Source organism: Oreochromis aureus, linkage group 8 (assembly GCF_013358895.1).
Source record: "Oreochromis aureus strain Israel breed Guangdong linkage group 8, ZZ_aureus, whole genome shotgun sequence".
In the NCBI taxonomy this organism is placed as follows: domain Eukaryota; kingdom Metazoa; phylum Chordata; class Actinopteri; order Cichliformes; family Cichlidae; genus Oreochromis; species Oreochromis aureus.
Window position 1 is genome coordinate 20,603,383 of NC_052949.1, and position 22,266 is coordinate 20,625,648.

Genomic DNA, 22,266 nt, shown 5'->3' on the forward strand with positions numbered 1-22,266 from the left:
CTAATGACAAACCTGTTGGGTGGTAGCATGTTGGTCTTCAGTAGTTGTCGATGAAAGCTGACACGACATGTGAAATAGAACACAGTTTTTCCCCCCCAAAAATTGGACCGCTGTATAAAATGTTAAGAAAAACACAGCGCAGTGATTTACAGATCATTTAAAAACCTCTGTATGTTTGAAAATACGTAGCGCTTGTTCTTGGAAAATGTCACGTCCTTTTGAAACTCATGCCAGTTGCATATTCAAAAAAAACAAAATAGTTGAAAGAGGAGCATGTTTATTAGAACCTGTTGGGACGCGTATAAATCAGTCAACTTTAGCGGGGCCTTCAAAGAGTTGCACCATTAATGTACCCGCCCATGCTGTGCCACTCTGGCATCAGATTCAGAGCAAGCATTTATTTTTCAGATGTCTTCGATGTGTGATATGACATATGCTGTCTAATTCTCTGGATTCCATGAATCTTTTAATCGTATTATGCAATGTAGATGGCCTGGAATGAGTTAAACAAGATATTTTCCCATTTTTATCTTCAGTTATAAAAGACCCAGCCTCTCCCCAAAGTTGTTTTTCACTAGCTGGCCCCACGTCCTCATTTTAGTTTTGACAGCGTTTTAGTAGGTAAAGGTGAATGCTTGGACATGCATTGAGCTGCGGTTTGGGGAAGGCCTCAAAGGGGACTGGCGATGGTTCCCAGGCCTGGCAGATCCCCATGCACTAAATGGAAGTGAAGAAGTTCAAGAATTGGAAACAAGGAGGGAGGGTGGGGCATGTAAATGAGAATGAACAGCTTGCAAAACTGGGGGAACTTATATAGATGACAAACGGAATTGGAGCGTGTTTGGAGGCGTGGTCCTGCTCCTGAAATTCGGATACATAATCTTCAATTATATCCAATTCATGCTACAAATCATGCTAAGTATGAGATGTTTCAGTTTTGTTTTCTTTTTTCTATTTTTTTCTATTTTATATTAAAATTGTATATTAAAAATTATATCCGTGCATCCATTGTCTTCTGCTTATCCAATTCAGGGTCGAGGCCTGGAGCCTACCCCAGCTGTCATATAGCAAGAGGCAGGGTACACCCTGCACCAGAAGCTGGTTTTTTAGGGTGAAAACAGTGAGAAAGATAATCATTCAAACTCATGGCCAATTTTAGAATCACCAGTTAACCTAACGAGCATGTCTTTGGCCTGTGGAAGAACACCAGAGTGGCTGGAAAGAACCATGCAGGCGCAGGGAGAACGTGCAAAAATCTCCACAGAAAGGCCTGAACCAGCTAAAACTGAAACCCAGAACCTTCTTGCTCTGAGATAGCATTACTCACCACCACACGTCTGTATCCTGGCATTAAGTCATTAGTGGAGGAAAAAAATAAAACAAAAAAACCCAAGTACATTCATTTACATATTATACTTTTAAATATGTAAATATATAGATATATAAATGACCTACAGATAAAAATGTGACAATTTATGTGCTATCTTTGTTATTCTAAAATCTTCCTAAAGATTACATTACCCTATGAATGTTCCATTATGACCGCTCCGATCCCGTACAACAAAAACGTCTGCTTACATGGTAATGGAACAGTGGTAATATATAATAACATACCTAAAATATAACCCAGAACTTGGTCTTTCAACATGAGTCCATTTATTCATTTTGCTGTTTATTTCCAGTTGCATTTTGAATGCACCAGTACAATGACTGACTGGACATAAACACTTACAAGGTTGAAAACTGATCCAACAATTATATTTCCTCGTAGCCAGACGTGTGGGTATTTCTAGTCAGCTCACGTTTCAGAAAGTCATTTAACCAACTCTGCCAGCAGCATCTTAACATTTCACCGTGGCCGTGACATCACAAAATTCTCCCATTTATCGTCAGTTGCGCTTGAAACCGCACTGTGTACAGCACAATGCACTCTAAGTCTAAGAACCACAAATGCAAGCAGTGCCACAATGCATTCTGTACACCTTAATGCACTATTGTCTACGCTCGCAAACCATAACATCCTTTAATGTGGGTAAAAGACGCCGCTTTTGTGACTGAAATGCTACCTCTAATGCGAGTATTTGTTTTGCCACCATAGTGACAGAATCCAGGCGTAGGAGGGAACATGAACAAGCATGGAAACAGGAACAGGGAGATTCAGGTGATCAGTTTGGCATTATATAAAAAACACAGGATCAGACTGTTATCATCACACACTGCAGAATATGCCTGGCACATTATGCCAAAGAGAGAAATGCCTATTTCACAGCACACACTGTCCTGCATGTGTTCCTATCAGCGCCAGCTCTACTTGTTGGTTTGCCCCTTGCAGGTATCTGTCATTCTAGCACTAGAGACACAAGAAGCTTGTTCACACCCCTGGCGAAGTATTGCATTTCAAAGCCAGGCTTGACATATAGGCAGGCAAGAGCAAGTCTGGAGCAAAATGAAATTCAGTGGTGAGCAAAGGGGGAAAAAAATTTGATTAAAAGTGTATATCATCAAACAACTTATTCTTCTTTGAATGTGAAGTGTTTAATTAAATGTACTCTCTTGTGGCATCAGCCTCTCTGGTGCGTGTAGCTGCTGCCATCACGTGCTATCCTTGTAAATAAGGCTGGCTTGTATTTGCTGCTGCCTGGCTGGCACGCCATCTTTCTGGATCCACTGTGCCGAGGAACTTGTAAGAAGAGAGGAGGAGATGAAGTTGGTGAATTTGTGCAAGTGTGTGTGTGTGTGTGTGTGTGTACTCATGTGCTTTTCTGTGAAATGCGCTCACTCGTACGTGTGTTTGGGGAGTGGGCTGGATTGCGGAGGGAAGGTGGTTCAGCCACCGCCCTGACTGACTTCCAGGCTCCCTGGCAGAACCGCAAAGCCCGCTTCCCCCCTCTTTGCTCACCCCTGCAGAGGCCGCTGCCAGATTCAACACAGCATCCACGAAACAAACACAAACTCCCACTGTTCTCCTCTACGTGGCTTGCAGCGGTTGTGCAAGACGTTTGGTAGAAAATCCTTGTTTATATCTCAACCATAAAACAGTAGATCTACAAAGAGAAACTCCGGCCCACGCCAGAACCACTCAAAACATTACTGACCACCTTTTAAACACTGAAATTGAGCCTCATTGCAATGTAAAGGTTTGGGGCTATGGAGGTTTGGCTCACCCTTGCACAAATTCTGTTCATACTTTTAAATGCGTAAAAATATTAGGACACACATTTTTAAGTTTAAAGTTTTTGAGAAATTTGTTGGAAAATACAAAAAAAAGTCTTTAGGCATTTGTCATATTTCTGCACCAAAGCGTGACATTCAAGACTATATACATTAGGTTGTAAGAGGCTCAGGAGGGCTGGTTCCCTCACGTCCCCGCTCCTCCATGTCCCCCTCTATAAACCTCCAGCACGCCTCTCAGTCTAAGCACTGCCACTCTGTAATTGTGGGGAAACCACAGCACACAGCCCCATATATAAATACTCTATTCTCCCAGCCTTGTCAAAATAAAGGTTGTGTGGGGAGAAAGAAATAGGGCTTTTTTGGTGGCCCTCTCCCCCACTTTGGAGCTATTTTTGAGTAAACTAACTCTTTACCTTTGGGTGAAGCTGCACAGATTGAATATGATGCTTGAAGACAAAAGTGAGGAGGTTCCTTCCTTGTGTGAGTATTTTTAAAGCACAGTTCAGCATCAAAAGAGCTAAAAATAAAATTGCGTCCCTCTGTTGGAGTCGAGAAATTTTAACAGCTGCACCAGAAAGGTGACTGCATGCAAATATGTTGACACAGGCAGTTCAGAGTACATGTCACGGTGCTTGTAGGACAACACACAGGTGAGCTGATGTGACAGGTTTATGAAAATAAAAGGTATAAATCCTTTGACACAGTGACAAAGAAAGAAATACAGTGATTTGTAAGCCAAGGCCTGAACTATGTACACAGTGCAGCCTGTTGACGTGCAGCCAGCTTTGATCTGCGTTTTCAGTGTGCCGAGACTTCCTCATTGTCTTTCCAGCCCACTCACCTGTCTGTGTCTACAGCAGGTCTCGTCTCTTCCAAACACTCTCTCAAAACAAAAACTTCTCCAAGAAACCTGTCCAATGTAGCCTCAGACCAGGTGTCTTAGAGCTAAAACCACATTATTTAACTTCTGCCGTAAAGCTCCGCAAGTGGGGCGCAAACTTGCAGTCACTGTCTGTCACAAGCAGCAGGGTTCAGATTAAGATCAAAAAATTGCATGTTACACTAACAAGGCATTGTCTACACTGCATTATCTAACACTGCATGACCTGCCAGCTCAGTATGGAAACCTGTTAACTTAGCACTTAAATACAGACAGGTTAATGTTAAATGGTTAAAGTAGGCCTTGATAGATTTTAAGCACTTTCTTCTTTCTGTAATACAAATTTACACACTTTGATTAAAATGATAGGAAATGAAAATATTAAAATCAAAAAAGCTGTAAAATTGATGCTAATCACAATTACAGTTTATAATATATCAAATATCAACGTAGTTTATCTTTCAGCTGCACTCTGGAAAGAAAGTGGGATGCTAAGTAGTAAATAAAAAACCAAACAAAAAAAATTATATAGTTGCATAAATGTTATAAAATTGTGACAATAAAAAAGAATTTTGAATTTTATCCCAGCAACACGTCTCGGAAAAGCTGTAACTGTGCCACATTTAACATCTGTTGCATCACCTTCTCTTTTAACAGCACTCTGTAAGCATTCAGCAACTGAGGACATCAAATGTTGGGTGTTCTTGCACAATCTAGGACTTCTAGTCTTAAAGTTTCTATTCTCATATTTTTTTTTATTCCATTTTGATTGAAATCAAGGTCTGGACTGCAGGAAGGCAAGTTTAGTACCCAGTTGAGTTATACTATAATAATACATACAGAATGTGATCTGGCTTTTTTTGTTGTTGTTTTTTTCAAAACAAGCAAGGCTTCACCTGAAAAGGCAACATCTGTATGGCAGCTATGCCAAAAACCACAAATGTATATTCATTTGGCCCAGGTCTTAATATTATTTTCAGTGATTTAAATGATTTGCTGATACTCATATTATATTTATATTTCCATTCAGTGCCTTAATCTTAAGCTATATCATAAAATAAAGCTAAAATGCTATCACCAAGGACAGTTAAAATATAAATTATATATTATTTACAAAAGATTTTAAAAAGTGGGGTGAAAGATGAGGACAAATCTGAAAAGTATTTCAAACAACAGCCTTTCCTGTTCATTTACTTATCTAAGATTTTATATTAAAACTGCCATTTAAAACAAACATAAAAGCATGGTAGCAGCAGCATTATGTGAAAGGGGCTTTCCAGATTTAACAATGTGTCTCAGTCTGTTAAATGTTAAATCTGCTAAATTAAAGCCCAAGTTTCAGAGGATTTGTGATGCTACAAAGCCATGTTTTCTGACTTCTGTCTTTAGCACACTGTTTTTCATCCACTAAGAATGAAACTAAACTGCTTCGCTTTAAATAAGTTGCAAGATAATAGACTGCTTGTTCTAGTCATTCAAGAGCAACTCGTGTAAGTTTCCTAAAGATGTTTGTCTGTACAGTGGCTATTTAATCAAGTTGTTCTTCTCCTTCTCAGCCTCAGATATCACCACAGTTACTCCTTGTTGTCACTGATCTGGCCCTGTTTTTGCCTTTGCTGCACTATCCACTCAGCAAAAGATGTAAAACATGCACACATCCTGTGTACATATGTTTATGAACATGCAAACATATTGGATCTTTCACACATCTCCTTCCCTTGCTCTCTGTCTTATTCACATCCACACATACACATACAGGCAGGCAGGCAGCCATGGGAGGAGGGAATGTGAGGAATGCTCCAAACCCCGGGCTGGTGTTCTGACTCGTCCCAGACTTCATGCCGTCACCGCCGGGGTCTGTGGCCAGACCTCCCTGTGCCAGACCCACTGGCTCCAACACCCGCCCAGGCCAGCCGAGCAGCAGCTCGCGACCCATAATTAACCAGCAAGCCGCACTGCAGAGCAAATCCCCGCCCCCTCCCCACACTAGTAAGCCAAGGGCCCCTTGGAAACTCAGAGGAAGAATATATGGACTCATTCTGCAAGAAGTGGAGAAGAAATGGAGGTATCCATAATGCATATATATGTGTATTAACATCCTTACACGGCAACAGTCTCAGTCTTTTGCCTTTGGGTGTCACAAATTCCCTGGTTGTAATTTAGCCTCTGCTGCTTAACTCATAATTATAGCCAGCAATCTTGGCAGAGATCAAAGTCGCAAAGCTAAATGGTTTTCTGAAGAGTTTACCAACTGGAATCATGAGAAAACAAGAGTGTAGAACCTTTTGATACAGAAGAAGCAAGTGTGTGTGTATCTTAGCGTGTATTAGAGGTAATGCCAGGGTGCCTGTAATTCTCCTAGACTGGCATAATTATGACTGAGACGTCTGGAGTTGCACTTAAAGAGTAAGCAGTGATCATCTTCATTCTTCTAAAGGCTGATCTCTTGTTCAGGCAGGAAAGACCTTTATTCAGGGTGAGGTTTCTTTAAATCAGGGTTTTATTTACGAATCTCATACCAGCCAAGTTTGGTATGTACGAACATTTGCGCTAAACCGTGACAGAGGTGCTTGACGTGTCTGATTTATCGCTTGTTTTTTTCTTTTGAACTCAGAGCCAAACTCAGTACTTGTTCTGAATCTGATTAATAGACAGTAAAGGAAAGCAGCAAGCTAGCTCCATCAAGCGCTAGACATCAAGTCATAAACCTCCGTCCATGCCTCCTCTTCCCTGTCAGAGGAGTCTCCTTCCCGCTGATGTGGGGTCATGGCTTGTAAATTTAACAGGGCTTCCTCGAGGAATACCTCATCCTTTGAAAAAGAAACAGGAAAATTACACACTAGACAGCCCACTTGGTTTTTCACCCCCTTTCTTGCACTGTAATTTGCTGCTGGAGCGGGTCGGCCTAAAATAACCTTAACCTAATATTCACAACATAAGAAGACTTTGAGTGATGCTGGAGGTCTCCCCTTGGGTGGCGGTGCACTGTCCTCGTCCCGTGGGCGTCAAGAGATTGTTTACTTGCTTACCTATCTCAGATACATCAAAAGAACGAAGGCAAGGTACTCATTTGAACTACTGATTTATTACAAAAATCAAATGACTTTCCCACTTCTCAGTACAAGTCATGTTTGAAAGAAGTAGGCGTGATGTGATTTACTGCGAATACAGTATATCGCATTCTCTGCATCTCGGTGAATGGCTCCAAGGCTCCGTTTCAGCATTATTTCCCGAGTCTCAACCAGAAAACCACTAAACCAAAGTGATGGGCATCAAAAGAGAATGCCCATGATCTCACTTGAACCAAAGTTTCCTACAGGCAGGTTTCTCATTAATCTGAGGCTCCGCTCTTCTCCATATCCTCATCGTATTTCCATGCTCAGCAACCATGACGCCCCCAGATGTTTATGCAGGAAAGGTTAGAAAAGGATTGGCTCGATTGCAGCTCCAGTATTGTCTCTTTATATACAGTATCTATAAATTTGACAGGGACTGATGATTTGTCATTCACAAAATACTAACTTGTAGCTCCTATATATTGCGTAGCATGTGCCACATGAATCAGTGAAGGTTACTGTTTTGTTTTGAAACTAATTTTTTATTTGTTTCAGGGTATAATTAAAGTGTAAAGTAGACAAGGTGTAAAGTTTCTGATTATAGAATAGCATTGGCTTTTAATGAAGCTTTAAATATACATGCTTTTGAATGCTAAGCCACGCCACACATGCCAGCACATATAAGTGTAAAGCTAGCATTTCCTCATAAAAGTATTCACACACACAGGCACATACAAACTTACCCCACCACCCCCTTCTTTTCCTCAACCCCCAACACTAACATATACCACAGGCACCACACACACACTGATTCTCATATGGAATATCGTGGGTGGTGCTGGACCGGTAGAGGGCTCTGTAAATAGCTCGGGAGCAACCCCTCCATTTCAGCGACCCAAATTTCCTTTTCTGAGGTCGGCTGCCTGGGCTGGAAGTGCTGTGCAGCAAGCCTCTAGTCGCCACGGAAGACCACAACAGCCACGCTGACAGCACTTCACAGGGACCACGGCATGGCATGGGTGACCAGATGGCCCTCCATGCACATCACATGACAAAGGCGGCCTGAGCCCTCACACACACACACCTCGTGCGTGCATACACTCCATGCTCCGGTGCTTTTAGCCATGCGCTCATGCACCTTCATGTCTTCAAGTCTTTAAACACACATTAATTCTGATCTGTTGTTAAGCTTACCGGGAAATATGTGGGACATGCAACAGAGATCCATGCACACAAGATATGCAACTACATTCTGTCTAAGACACTGTCAAGGAAAGAGTGGGTGGGAAGATGGGAGGATGCATGTGGTGCATGTTTGTGTGTTTGGTTTGTATCTGTGAGTGTAGGAGGTGATTAGTTTGCTTTACTTTTTGACTCTAAGTATTTTTGACATTGGTTTGTATTATATATGTGTGTTTGTTGTGAGGGCAAATCTCCACAGAGGAGAGATGGAAAAACATTGGAATGGAAGAGGTTCTTTCCACCACCACCACAGATCACTTCAATTTTACGGTTATATATTCACATTGCAGGTATGCTGAACACTGGTAGAACTGGTAACTCAACTCGTTACTGGCACTTAAAATTTTAAATGGTTTGCAGAAGTCTGACAATGTTTTCAATTTTTTCTGGTTTCATATGTTTCATTTACACTGCTACTTTGAGCACTAAGCTGGTGCTTTGATTTGTTTATGCCACTGGAGGGACTTCATAGTTTGCATTTACATGACCCTGAAAAGCAAAAACACCATTACAGCTAACTGGCCAATGCTGGATAGTAATTTTTCCAGCAGTTTCAAACAAGCGTATTTAGACCACTTCTTGAAAGAAGAGCAACATTTAAGTATTTTTTATCCATATACTGGATCTTCCGAAGCATTTCCATACAACTACTTAAAAACAACAAATTTACTGCCAGAGCAGGAAGGTTTCCACTTCTTACACTGTCACCAAGACAAAATCAAAGTACAAACAGTCATGCATATTTTCTGTCAGGATGTGTCAATAAAGTAAAAGCTAATTAGCTAACAATAGCTAGTTATGAAATGTTCATCAATTTGTTAGTTTTTGTTGTCATTCTGAGTGCTTGGGGTAGTAGTGACAAAAAGCCAATATGACTTACTCCTATAATAATAGGATATGATAATACTTATTTCTTATGTAAGTATGACTCAGCATTAACAAACTGGGATTCTCTGGAGAAGGAGAGATTTATGCTAATATAACAGCATTCCTGCATATAATGCAATACTTGTAAATAAACGGATTGGCTTATAAATGCATCTTACTGAACAACTATTCACTCTTTTGACAAAAAGAGGCAGCAGTAGGAAGCCTTGATTTCCTCCTACAGGTAAGTTATCCTATAATAAATCACTGTAACGTAAAATTAAACCATAAACACTGCTTACCACAAACAGTTTTGATTAGGCAACAGGTTCCAGTGGTGTTTCTGAGGGATGAAAGGTAGTCATGAATTGTTTTATCCTCCATTATGGATGCTACTAAATTGCGATCTCTCTCTATAAGAGAAGACAAATACTTGTGTCCTGTTTGTATGGAAAATATTAGTGGTATTTTTACAGAAAGGCAAATAGAGACAATGTTTGCCTTTCTGTAAAAAAAACAAAACAGAAAAAGCTTCATCACAGAGTACTCATTTACTGGCTAATGCTGGGTCAGTTTCCACACAATGTGCAGATTGTACTGTAACTGATCTCAGAGTAGTGAAAGCTGTGCCAGCAGCAGCTTGTCTAGCACGCTAGTCTCCCATGAATTTCACGTGAAAGACCAGAGGCTTATCCACAAAAACTTGTGTCTCTTTGGTAACCCGTCAAATGACAAATATGATAGATTTTAAAGTCTCAGAGTCAAGCTCAGTTCCACAAACATTAGCCAACTACAATGACAAAATCGCAGTGATTCAAATAATGAAGACTAGAATTTTTATGACATAATCATGTTTGAGCTCTGAGAAGGTTTGATAGGTTTTAATTTGATGCCCTTTAGATTTCACTGGACAAGCACAGCTGACTTTGCTTGCCCTGACACAATAACACTGGTAAATAATATGTAATACTTTTTGAGTTCGATCATTAGCATTTAACACCTGAAAAGCTTGGCTAAAGGAGCACCACGAAGCTACATCATTAATTTTTCCCAAACACATTTGGCTGTTATGAAAATAGTCTGGGTTTTATCGTATACTTTTACTATAGTTCCAAATGTTTAAAACTGTTTTTTAAAAAGCATTCACATGACTTTCACAGTCCAAATTTTATAACTGATGATATTTCCAGGTAATTTGAAATCATAACTATACGGTGGTGATACTAAACAGTTAGAAGTACTATTCTTTGGGGTTATTAAACCATATCATGCACAATATCTCTGCAAGAAAGCACAGGGCACTTACTAACAACACAAACTGAACTATGAGAAAAGTAAAACATAAGAGCCTGAGCAGCAAAGGAAGAAAAAATAACAATGACTACCCAGTGTCTGTCCTTCAAAAACCCTTTTGTTTGTAGTGGAGAAACTGAATGTTGCCATTCACCTCGGCCATTTTTACCCGGGACAATATTTTATAAGCCCTTCAGAGAGAACCTTTTTGCTTCCTTTTCCTGTGGTTTGGCCTGGGCTGAGCTGTCGGTAGAGGGGAACAGCCAAACCCAAATGTAGATGCTCAACTTGGCAGGCTCTCCATGGAGTGTCCTGACCAGACAAAAGCAGAGAGAGAAATACAGCCATTTATTTATATTCACTGTGGTTTTGCGTGTTGCGTCCTAGACTTCCAGACCCCGGGTGGATATTCCGTCTGAAGACGAAGACAGATGGATGGCTTTCCATTGACATACTTAAAGGAACCTTGAGGATTAATGTCAGATCCATATGTGTTAATCGAGTGTGAGCATTTGATGTGTGGTCCACCCTCATCCACCAATGCCATCCTTTTTTTTTTTCTAAACAGAATGCTGTAGGTCTATCTTTAAGATGAGCTTATGGCTGACGACAGACTATCCTCTTGCTGTATGATGGTCTATAATGACAGCATTGCAAAAAGTATGAAATTTGAGCATTGTCAGAATCACTGGCTCTTTTTTTTTTCTGAGGGATGACCTCATCACTGTCAGCCTGTATGGAAGCAATTTAGAGGAGCTCCCCTGAATTGCCTGTGTTCATATTTGTCAAACTCCAGTACATCTGGGCTCACTTCCACTTAAGTTACATGCATACTTTACTATTGCGGAGACTGTGTGTATGGATTGGGGGTTATAACAAAAACTGAAAACTCTTCCAACAGAAACTTTACTCGAGCCTCTCTGACTCACACCTGGGTGCTGTGTCTATGTGGGAGAGCCCATAAACGAGGCAACCGTAGCTATTTCTATATAGTCTTAGAAGCTGGAAGGGGGAAAGGGTATATATGTTCACACACAAACACACACACATACACACACAGTGGCTGCGGCTAGCTAGACCTCTCTGGTCAGGAGTTGATGCCAAGACCAAGCCGAACAGTGGAACACTGGGAGTCTTGTGACTGATTTTGGAGCCTCTGGCTCTCTCCCGACCTTGCTTCAAAATACACTGCGGCTTCGAGGAACAGCACTCTCAGCAGTAGGGAGGCCAGGCATGGAAAATTTAGACGCAACAAGAAAGAAGGAGAGAAAAAAGAGGCCGGCAAAATTTATGTGCTCATTCACATTTGCGGCCAGGGGCATTTTCTTAATGCTTTTAACACACTTACTGTAAAGAGACAAGCTCACAGAGGAAATTTCAAATCTGAAAGTGAAAGAATAAAAGTGCGCTGTAACAGCAGGCTGGTTTGTGACTTTATCCAAACAATCATGAGACTCTGTATATGTTGCAATGCGATGACAGGTTTCATAACTAGGCATTTTAAAATGTCATTTTGTATCAGTTTTGATGTATTTTTGAATGTTTTATTCCAAAACCAACCATATTTTCTCCAGAAAATATCAACTAATCAAGCTATGAAAACAAAACAACATTACTTTTCATTCAGAAAAGATTTATATAGTTGCCTCTTTGTTAATGTATTTCAGAGAGCAGGTTGACTCGTTACTGTGTAAGTCTGCTGATCTAGCAATTTTAAGCATGACACACAGCCGCTGATCTGACATCTCACCTGACACCAGAGGCATAATAACACCTTGTCTTGCTAATAGTGTGTGTTATTGCTGCTGTACCCTGTAATCTCTTCCCTTTCTGACGCTCGCAATGACTTGAAATATCAAACTGGCCTGCAGTGATACAATCCATACAAATGTATGTAAACACAAATAGTATGTCATTCAATGATATAAACACACACACACACGTGAGTGTTTTAGCAGCAAGTGAGCTCATCTGATGAGAGAAGGCCACATATTTTGGTCAACAAGTGACGTCTATTTTGTTTTGTATCCTCAGGAGTATTATTGTCGTAATGTAGCTCAATAGTTATCTGGTTCTGTATTTCAGTATGTATAAAAGCATGTACTCAGATCTGTAACATCAAATAAGATTTGTGTGTTTACAAAAGAATCTGCATTAAAAGCACTTAACTTAAAAAGAAAAAAACCAAATTTCCATCTTAGATCCAGTGAGTCTCAGTTGGTTATCTCAACTCACTTTTAAGATATGCAAATGGAAAGTGTAGGGAAACAATGTATTTGTATTTGTTTTTTGAGATAATAATAATAATATGTTCTGTAACAAGTTTACCAAATTTCCAAATCTGAACATAAACTTACAAATTCCTATTTTCACAAATGTGTGCACATGCCAGCATTTTGAAGCCATTTTCTTTCTTTGGAGCTCACAAAAGACATCATCACATTTAGATCAGATGGAGTGTTATCAGGCTGCATTAGCTAGCTTGGTTAGCAAGCTACATTCATGGAACTGTTCACACACCGAAAGAGTTGCCAGGTACACTTATCAGCTCTAACTAGGGAGAAAACAATTTATTTATTAATTTTTTGTGCTAAGTGGTTTAGTTCAATGCTGATGTTAGATATTTTAACACAATAATCAATATGGATTTTGTAAGCCTCAAGTGGCCACTGGCGGAAATACAGTTTTGCTGCATGGCATAATATATAGTCTGCAGAAAAACAGACTATGAGTCACCACAAAGGAAATGCAGCATGATTTTAGACCTGACAAAATTACCCGCACGAATAGATAAAGATGATGCTTAATTTTTATGAATGATGAGAGCCAAAAATGAAGCCACTGTAGCTATCTGCATTATAATTTATCAACTTACTAGAGCTACATTTAAAAATACAAACATATTAGTGCAGCCGTACACTGAGGCTCAACCAAAACACTCAGTAATTTTGGATAAATTTAAAAGCATGTCGGTGTCTCTTTGGACACTAACCAGTAAATCTTTGATCACAGCTCAGACATTTTAAACTCTGTCTGTGTTTTCGTGTGTGCTTTACACGTGTAACTGATATGTCACTGCTTTGAAAGAGCACAGGTGAGAAAGCAGCCATAAGAGTGGTGGTGTGGTTGTTAGAAGCACATATCAAAGTCAGTGGAATTTTTTTTTTATGCCACGGTGAAGACTTCTGTGCTCCTTTCATCATTTTATTAGCTTGATTTGGAGAGTCACTGTGAGCGTCTTCTGTTTTCTCTGTGAAACAAACAAAGGCAAGACTACCTCTTTCATTCACCAGAGCATATCTGACAGGATGTTTGATCATTTGTGTGCGGCCCCATCCTGTCTACCTCAGTGCTAATCCCATTGCTCCGATACACATATTAGTACACAAACCCCACATTCCTCCAGTGGGAATATAAACAGTTAAATACCTGAAAGCCCAGATCACATTTACTGCTATTTTATTAGGATTTTGTTTTATTAGCCTTGCTCTGTGGGAATTTTACAGTTATTTTAATGGCACCGGCTTTGTGAAACATAGCGTATTAAAATGCAGTGTAAGGCATGTATGGTAGCTATGTATGCATGGGGAAAAAAAATACTCCTACTTATTTTTTTAAAGGAAAGATGAGTAATACCAAAATCAAACATGTTTTGTCTGCTAGTCACTGACAGTTTACACCTCAACACACCTCAACACACCTCAGCACACTTCAACACCAAGTGAGTTATGATGCACAGGCACGCCTGTGGGTGAGGAAGACAGACAAAGCGAAAGAAGGGGGATAAAAAGAAAAAAGAAAAGGCAGTTTATGAACAGAAACTTGGCCCTGAGAAGGGAGAGAAGAGGTGCAGAGAGAGAGGTGGAATAGGAAAGAGGAAAAGGGGGTGGCGAAGCGGGGAAGACATGAGGAGTGAGCAGAGAGCTAAAGGAGGGTAGGAGAGGATGAAGGGAGGAAGGAGGAGGGGTTGCTTCCTGTCGCCATTCCTGCCTGCCCACATAGACAGCCCGAGAAGGAGAGAGAGGATGAGAAAGAGAATATCTGGGCGGACTGCAGGCCACATGACATTCTCTCTGGGTCCCTTGCTTTTCCTCCGCGCCGAGTGATGTGCTCCTTCCCTTCCCGTTCCCTCCCCCTCTCCCTCCCTTCCTCTGCCCTTCAAAGCTTCGACATGTCATCTCCCACCACAAAAACAGAGGTGGGAAGACTCGCTGGCGCTACCGCTGCCTCAGGGTGTCTGGCACTAAAGCTGACTGCAAATACAGCAGGGAGAGGAGGAGGAGTGGGAGGAGTGAAGAGACAGAGAAAGACAGAAGGAGGGAGGGAAAGAGGAAGAAGGAGATGGAGACAGAAAGCTAAAGAGAGAGAGACTGAAGCAGCGAGCAGGACAGTGTGCATTAAGCAGGACTCATAAAGCCGTGGGCATCAAAGTGTGTGTGTGAAGAGGAGCTGTTATTAAGGTGGAAAGACTGACATGAGTCCTGTCTGTTCTTTTTTTCTTTTAAAGTGACACTGTGACAACCGTGCTGGCTGCCTCTTCTGTCTCGCACACAAACAGAGTGAAGTTTATGAAGAGGGATTTAGGGACACATCTCAAACTATGTGGTGGGAAACCTGTCAGACACAGAGCTGGGACACTTTTCTAGCTGTGTGGTCTCTCCCACAATCAGAACCGCAAAAACACAATGATACCCTTAAAGGTTAACAAACAGGATGAATTGTACTAAGGCTAATATGAAATGCATGGAAACCACAGGCTTATAATTGAATGTATCATCCCCAATTCACATGTAATTTCCTCCAAGACAGTGTAATATTTTCTGCGACTCTAAATGCATACTATGAACAGCTGTTCCTTGTGAATAAACGATTCCAGGCCAACTTGCCGCTCGGATACCACGAAATTTGCAGATTGATTTAAGGAGCAATTATGCACTTGGCTTTTGAACCTCTGAGGCTTTGGGAATGAATTGGTGATTGGCTCTCCGACAAAGTAAGCAGATCTGACCAAAAGAGGCCTTGCCATAGGCTGAGAGTGTCAAAGAAGCCACAAGAGCCCAGCAAACAAGAAGACCAGTAACGTTGTTTATTATGGGCCTCTGGAGACCAGTGGGCACTGACCGACCAACTGATGCTGGAGAATGCTAAAGAGAGGCTGGGAAAAGACAACAAATAATCACACTGAGACAGAGGAATCCAACATATAAATGACACAGACAAGAGGTTCAGTACAAGTCTAAAGCCTTAATACTAAAAATGAAGCTATATTCTTCATTCACTTCATGTCAGAGTTAGCACAATTTCCAGTTCTCCCCACTGGTGAATGGGGAAACAGCTAGCATACTTCAAGCCAGAGCTATATCATGAACACACCTCTTTGTTTGTATGAGTAAAACATTAAAAACATCAATTTTAGAGGTTCTAACACGTAGATTTAGCTGTCTCGGACCAAGCAGAGCTGAGGCTCAAAAATTAAGCTAATAGATACCAACCCAAATGCTAAAACTGCAGTTCATTGTGTGGCCACTTGGGGCTGGTGTCAAGAGAAGATAAATCCCATAGACTCTCATGTTCAAGTTTTACAGTATTAAAAAGTTAAAATGTTATATATATATAGCCTGGTGCAAAGCCATCACTAAATCTATGGCTCACAAGAAAACTTCATAAAAACTCTTCAGAAGTTGTTTTTCAAAAGAGCTGTTTAGATTAGCTTTCCAGCGTGAATTAGAAGGTATCTGTATACCTGGGTTTATCTTGCTAATGAAGTTTATGTTAGCTCACAGGAGCAACATCCCTCTGTTATACATGAACAGAACCAAGTTAACTGGTTCCCTTGTGTTTAACTAAGAGCTAAATTATACTTTCCACATCTGCAATTCCAATAAGGTCAGTTTGAGTCCAAGTGAGATCAAATTTATTATCAATTAAAATCAATCAAGTATCTGTACTTTCACAATAAGCATACAGATGAGTGTGACATTTATCCTCTCTTCACAGGGCACAATTGACAAAATGTTAGCTTATCCCTTAAGGCAAAGGATGTGTAGTTAAATCCAGTAAACAGAGCACAACAAACCGATTCTGAATGGAATCTAAATGATTTGACCTACATATTTGAAAACTAGTATCAAGAACACTTTGTTTCCAACAAAGGTTAATCATTAGAATGATTAGAATGACCCAGTTGTGTAACGTGAAAATCAGCCAACATCGCCCACAGAAGTTAGGGACGGAACTGGTCTAAACCGGTAAGACAACGGCTATGTTCAAGCTGTGCAAAGGAAAATTATTTTAAAAAAATGGATTTTCATAATACTGAGGGATGATTTTTTTTTTTTTTTTTTTGATGATGATGATTTTATGCGGTAACACTGAAGCACCAACCTTCTAGTAGTGATTTTGAGGCGCTCCAAAGTAAACAATCAGCTGCTTCCAGCACACGCCTCTCAGAGAGAACATGTTTCTGTCTTTGACAAAATTTCTCCACCTGACATCACTTCCAAAAAAGCGTGACCACTGCGATAAGATATACACACGACCTGCTGATGTATGAGGCGGTGGAACGCCTTTATCATCTATCAAAGAGGAAACGGCTCTTTATAATCTGTTTACACTGGAGACTGTTTACTTTTTAAGTTGCGTGAAATGCTGCCATCAATCATGGCAAAGGTACCTGTATTTTTTTTTTCCTAATTTTTTTCGAAAGAAAGTTGAGATGGCACTGCTGGAGCTGCTGGTGTGGTAGAATCAAGCACATCTTATGCTTCTTTCGGTTCAATCCCATGACACCAGGCTGTCTCACACTAATGGAGAAAGCTAGAGCCACCACGATCAGCCTGAAGCCCCCAGTCTGAACATGCAAAGGCAGACAGTGGTATTTCATTCTCAGAGAGCCTTGAAGAGCCAAATTTATGCCTCTCTAGAGAAACCACAGTGAAGTGCCACAGGGCACCAAACGAGAAAAACAACTTGGGGAACAAGAGAGTTAAGAGAGGCGTTAAGACTAAGTGAAATAGTGAAATGTTTAATATTATTTATAGTTACGTGTATACTGCTTTGTAATGCCTAACATATTTGGACTCTTTCTCAGAAAGGTTGTTCCTGTATGATTCATGAAAATGATGGGTATCAGGTCTGTGTGGGAGTTACTGACAGAACCTGATCTCTCTTATATCTTAACGATATTTTTATATGCACTTGTGTTTTTGCTTTTAGTTATGCCATAGTGTGCTCAGAAACTGAGCGAAATATATAGAATAATTAGCATTATTACATAATTTCCTACCGGTGCCAGTTTTGAAACTTTCTGACTCGGAAAGTGTGGAAATGTGTTTCACATTTATCGACATTGCGGCCTGAGCAGATGCCATCACACAAAGTCTCAAGCATTTATTTATGCAAAATGGGTACTTTCGCAGCAGCAAAAGTTTCATGTTTTAATGGATGTGGTTTAATGCCACTTCACAGTGTACAACAACGCACAAGCAGATGTCTTTGTAGTGGTAAAATATTGTTTTCATTAAAAAAAGAAACAGAAAAAAAGACAAAAAAAAGACCCACAAAAATTAAAGACAAATCATAACATGTGTGATGATGCCCCTGACCAAAACAATACTGCCACATTCTTTCATTTTTGACTATGTCATATAAATAGACAAAAACAAGCCCATGGGGAGGAAAATATATTCATCAAGCCTGGTCTCTCCAGTGAGGCGCTGGTGCTTTGAATTTATGTGTTAGACAACACTGACACCTGCTGGATTAGATGTTCGCTGTATACAGGCACACATACATTTATATAGACATAACATGACTTCTCCAAATTCATACTTCTGCTTTCTAGTCAAATTGTTCCAAATCCTAATTTAACTGCATGATCATTTTGTAGGAGGTAGTTTGTAATAAACTAACCATCTTAATTCAATGAATTCAGTTCAATTACATCACTTCTTTTTTGTTGGAGCTGCATGGTTTTGACACGATTCATGAAAAAAAAATATTTTGATGCGCAGTACTGTGCAAAAATGAGAAATAGGCGAAATGATTTACTGAAATATGCAAACATTCATGAAAGTCAAAGTCAAATTTATTTGTATAGCACATTTAAAACAACAACTGTTGACCAAGGTGCTGTACACTTAAGATAATCAAAAGACATAAAAACATAGGAAGACATGATAAAAGTTAAGAAAAGGAAACATAAAATTAGAAGATATGAGTCAGAAATAAGATACATAAAAGTAGTACCAACACATTCTGATTTAAAAGCCAAGGAATAAAAGTGGGTTTTCAGATGGGATTTGAAAGTGTCCAATGCTGGTGAGGCCCCGATGTGAAGGGGCAGTTTGTTCCACAACTATAGGAGCAGTCACAGAAAAGGCCCGATCTCCTCTGTGCTTTAATCTGGACCTTGGGACAGCCAGGAGCATTTGATCCACAGACCTCAGTGATCTTGCAGGAGTGTACCAATTTAAAAGATCAGAAAGGTATGAGGGTGCTAACCTGTGCAACACCTTAAAAACAAATAATCAAATCTTAAAATTAATTCAAAACTAACTGGCAGCCAAGTTAGTAAAGTACAATATATAAGGCTTTTTCTATAATTCAGCAGACTGAACTCTCGTAGGCAAACTTTCTTGTCATTTCTTTGAGTATTGTTAAAGAATGATAATATAGGAATAAGAATAATAATAGCCATCCTGAAGAACATTCAAAGCTCTTCCTTGGATGAAACACAACCCCAAACCATGACAGAGCCTCCACCATGTTTTACAGCTGCCTGTAGACACTCACTGCTTTATCTCTCTCTGCCTGACCTGCTCTGTAAATATTAACAATGATTTGTGCCAAAATATACTCATTTGGATTCATCAACCTATAACACCTGTGGCCACTGATTCTAGGTCCAGTTCTTGTGTAATTTGGCATACCTCAGCTTTTTCTCCCAGTTTTTTTTTTTCTTAAGAATGACTTCTTGGCAGCCACCTGTCCACTGAGGCCATTTCTGATGAGGCTCCAGTGAACAGTAGAAGAATCAACAGAAGAGCCAGATGCATCTCTCAGGTCCTGTGTCAGGTCTTTGCTGTTCTTTTTTCTTTCCTATTTCAGACATGACTTTCACATATGTTTATTTACTGTAAAAAGTTTTTAGGCCTGGTTCATCCCTTGAGTTAAGTGCCCATTTTATAATTGAATGATTCATAGATCAGTGTTAAATGGCTTAATAAACAAGCACAAATCATTCCTTTGAAAATGATCAATGCAAGACCTGGACTGAAAATAAGTGAAAAAGCAGCCAAAGTCCAAAGAAAGAAAAAGAGAGTGCCTTTGGAGAAGACGTAAAGATCACTTTAAAAGTCTGAAAAGACTAGGCAACAGTATTGTAGCTCCTACACATACACTATTTTTAAATTCATTCACTGGTTCATTCAGTTGAACAAAACCCACTTAGTTCCAAATGAATGGACCAACTTGTTAGTATTAAGATGGATTAAGATATGCAGATAGGAACTGTGACAACCATAAAACCACCCCAAGACAGGAAGAGATAGTATCAGTCCTGATGACTAAAGTTACCACAGCGAGACATCTTACAATACAGTGTCTGTCAGCAGGATATTATGACCCCCAGCTCTAATGAGGGATCCATAACTGGTGTTGTCAGGTTGCGCCACCTTGTGTCATGTATTGTCATTTATGTATGTGCCTGTAGCCTTTTAAAGCCACTTTAAAGTCTGTCTGAGCTGTCTCAGAAAAGTACCATCCCTATTAAAAGAAGAGCGTGGTGACATTTGAACACCATATGAAACCAGTTATGTAATGGACTCAACAATACAAAACAGTATGGTTTGCATTAGTTCAGACCACTGATAAATTATCCACAGACACAGCATATTGGTTTCTGTCATGCATAATTTCCTTGCCTGATGTTGATTAGTGTAATACAGTGGATGTGTTTCAGCGCTAATATAAGGAATAGCCCCATCTGATTACTGCTTGAACTTTTTTGATTATTGAACAATGTTTACACATATGAAGAAAGTTCTAGCAGTCTTTGAAATGCGGATAAAGAAGTAGATGAAGGGGATTTACTGGGAAATGCTGAATGCACAATTAGAGGCCTGGGTAAACATGACATCAGCATGGTTACTTGCAGTAGAAAGCTCCCACCAGAGCTACAGAAGACATTAAAAATTGTTTTAGGAGGCTGCGTAGTACTAACAATAGTGCGTGTGTAAGTTGTAGTTCTATGTCTCTTTTAATATAATGAAAAGATAAGAACAATGAGAACAGTCCTAACCCATATTTCATTTATTTAAAGGTGAAATGGATCACAGGTGAGGTTCAAACTCAGCGCCCCGCAGTGAATCACTGTCAGAGCAGATCCTGAAAAGGCCTCTAACACTGCGTCACATGGAAATGCAGTGTTCTGTCGTTACGGGAGCTCTTTGTGACTCAACCATTTCATATGCAAATGCCGTGCCTCTGATTTCTTTTGATTCGCCACTCCACGTTAGCCGTGGCTTAGACTACGTGCACACGAGGGCTGTTCAGGTGTAATTGCCTTTCAGGGATAATTGTCCCGGGCTTGTCTTCCTACAGAAGCACCTGTGTGTGGATCAAAGCATTTGATGTGTGTGTCAGCTTTGTTTCGAGTGGGTGTCCTTGCAGCACACAGATTGTCAAGTAATTGCCCCTCCAGAAATTTCTATGACCAGAATGTTGGGGAGGGGGGGAGAGCTCAGCTTTCATTAAAACGGAGCATTTAAATGGCTAAGTAAGTAAAGAGTATCAAAAGGTTTAATAACAGTGTAATTATCTCAGGAGATGGAAAATAAATCACCCTGCTGACATATCGCTTAATGGAAAAGTTACAAATATTGACATTGCCAGAATTTTCCACACATCTGAGGTCACAAATGTCATGTAACACAATTCATACATTCTTCATTGCGCTTGAATTTCATCTGCGTTTTTGAGAAATTCATCCATCACCTTGTTGTGTATGACTTCTGACCATCAGGCGCACCACACAACCTTCAGCGCTTCCACATGTGTTAAATCGTAATAAGTCAACACACCTTTATTTCAGTCTATTTGACCTTTGAGGTCACAGCTGTGCTCTCCTGCTTAATAAATTCCCAGCTAAACATTCGCCAAGTCAACTGGCGACCCAATAAAACCTTCAAAGTAGACGGGTATATTTACAAAGCATCACTCAAAGACCCGACACGCCGGCGTGCCCTGCCCTCTTCCTCTGTAATATCAAAGAAGCATGTGAACATCACAAGGTCACAAATGAGCAAGAGGAGAATATTTTTAGACCAACCACAATCTAGACGTCTAATAAAGATGGAAATGAAAGGCGACCTTCTCAAATGTAAATATTGATATTGAAGAGGTGGTTTTTTTTCTAAGAATTGACCCCTGCCTGTAAATCTTTAGATGATGTCTTATAGGTCCAATTATAAAAAAAATAATAATAAAAATAATTAGTTTAATTGTTAATTCAATCACATTTTCTCCTATTTAATGACTACAAAGTATGAGAGAAAGAATTTAAAAGCTTAATACTTTATAAATACTCCAATATGATAAATCAGGGAGTTGTAATAAATTGAATGGTGGCAAGTGAATAGTCCTGTTTAGAGGGGAGGGGTCTAGTAGCAGGGGTTTAGAGGTATAAAGGCACCATGGATGCTGTTGGCACAGACTAAATAATACAGAAACCCATCCTGTCAACATCATCTGTAA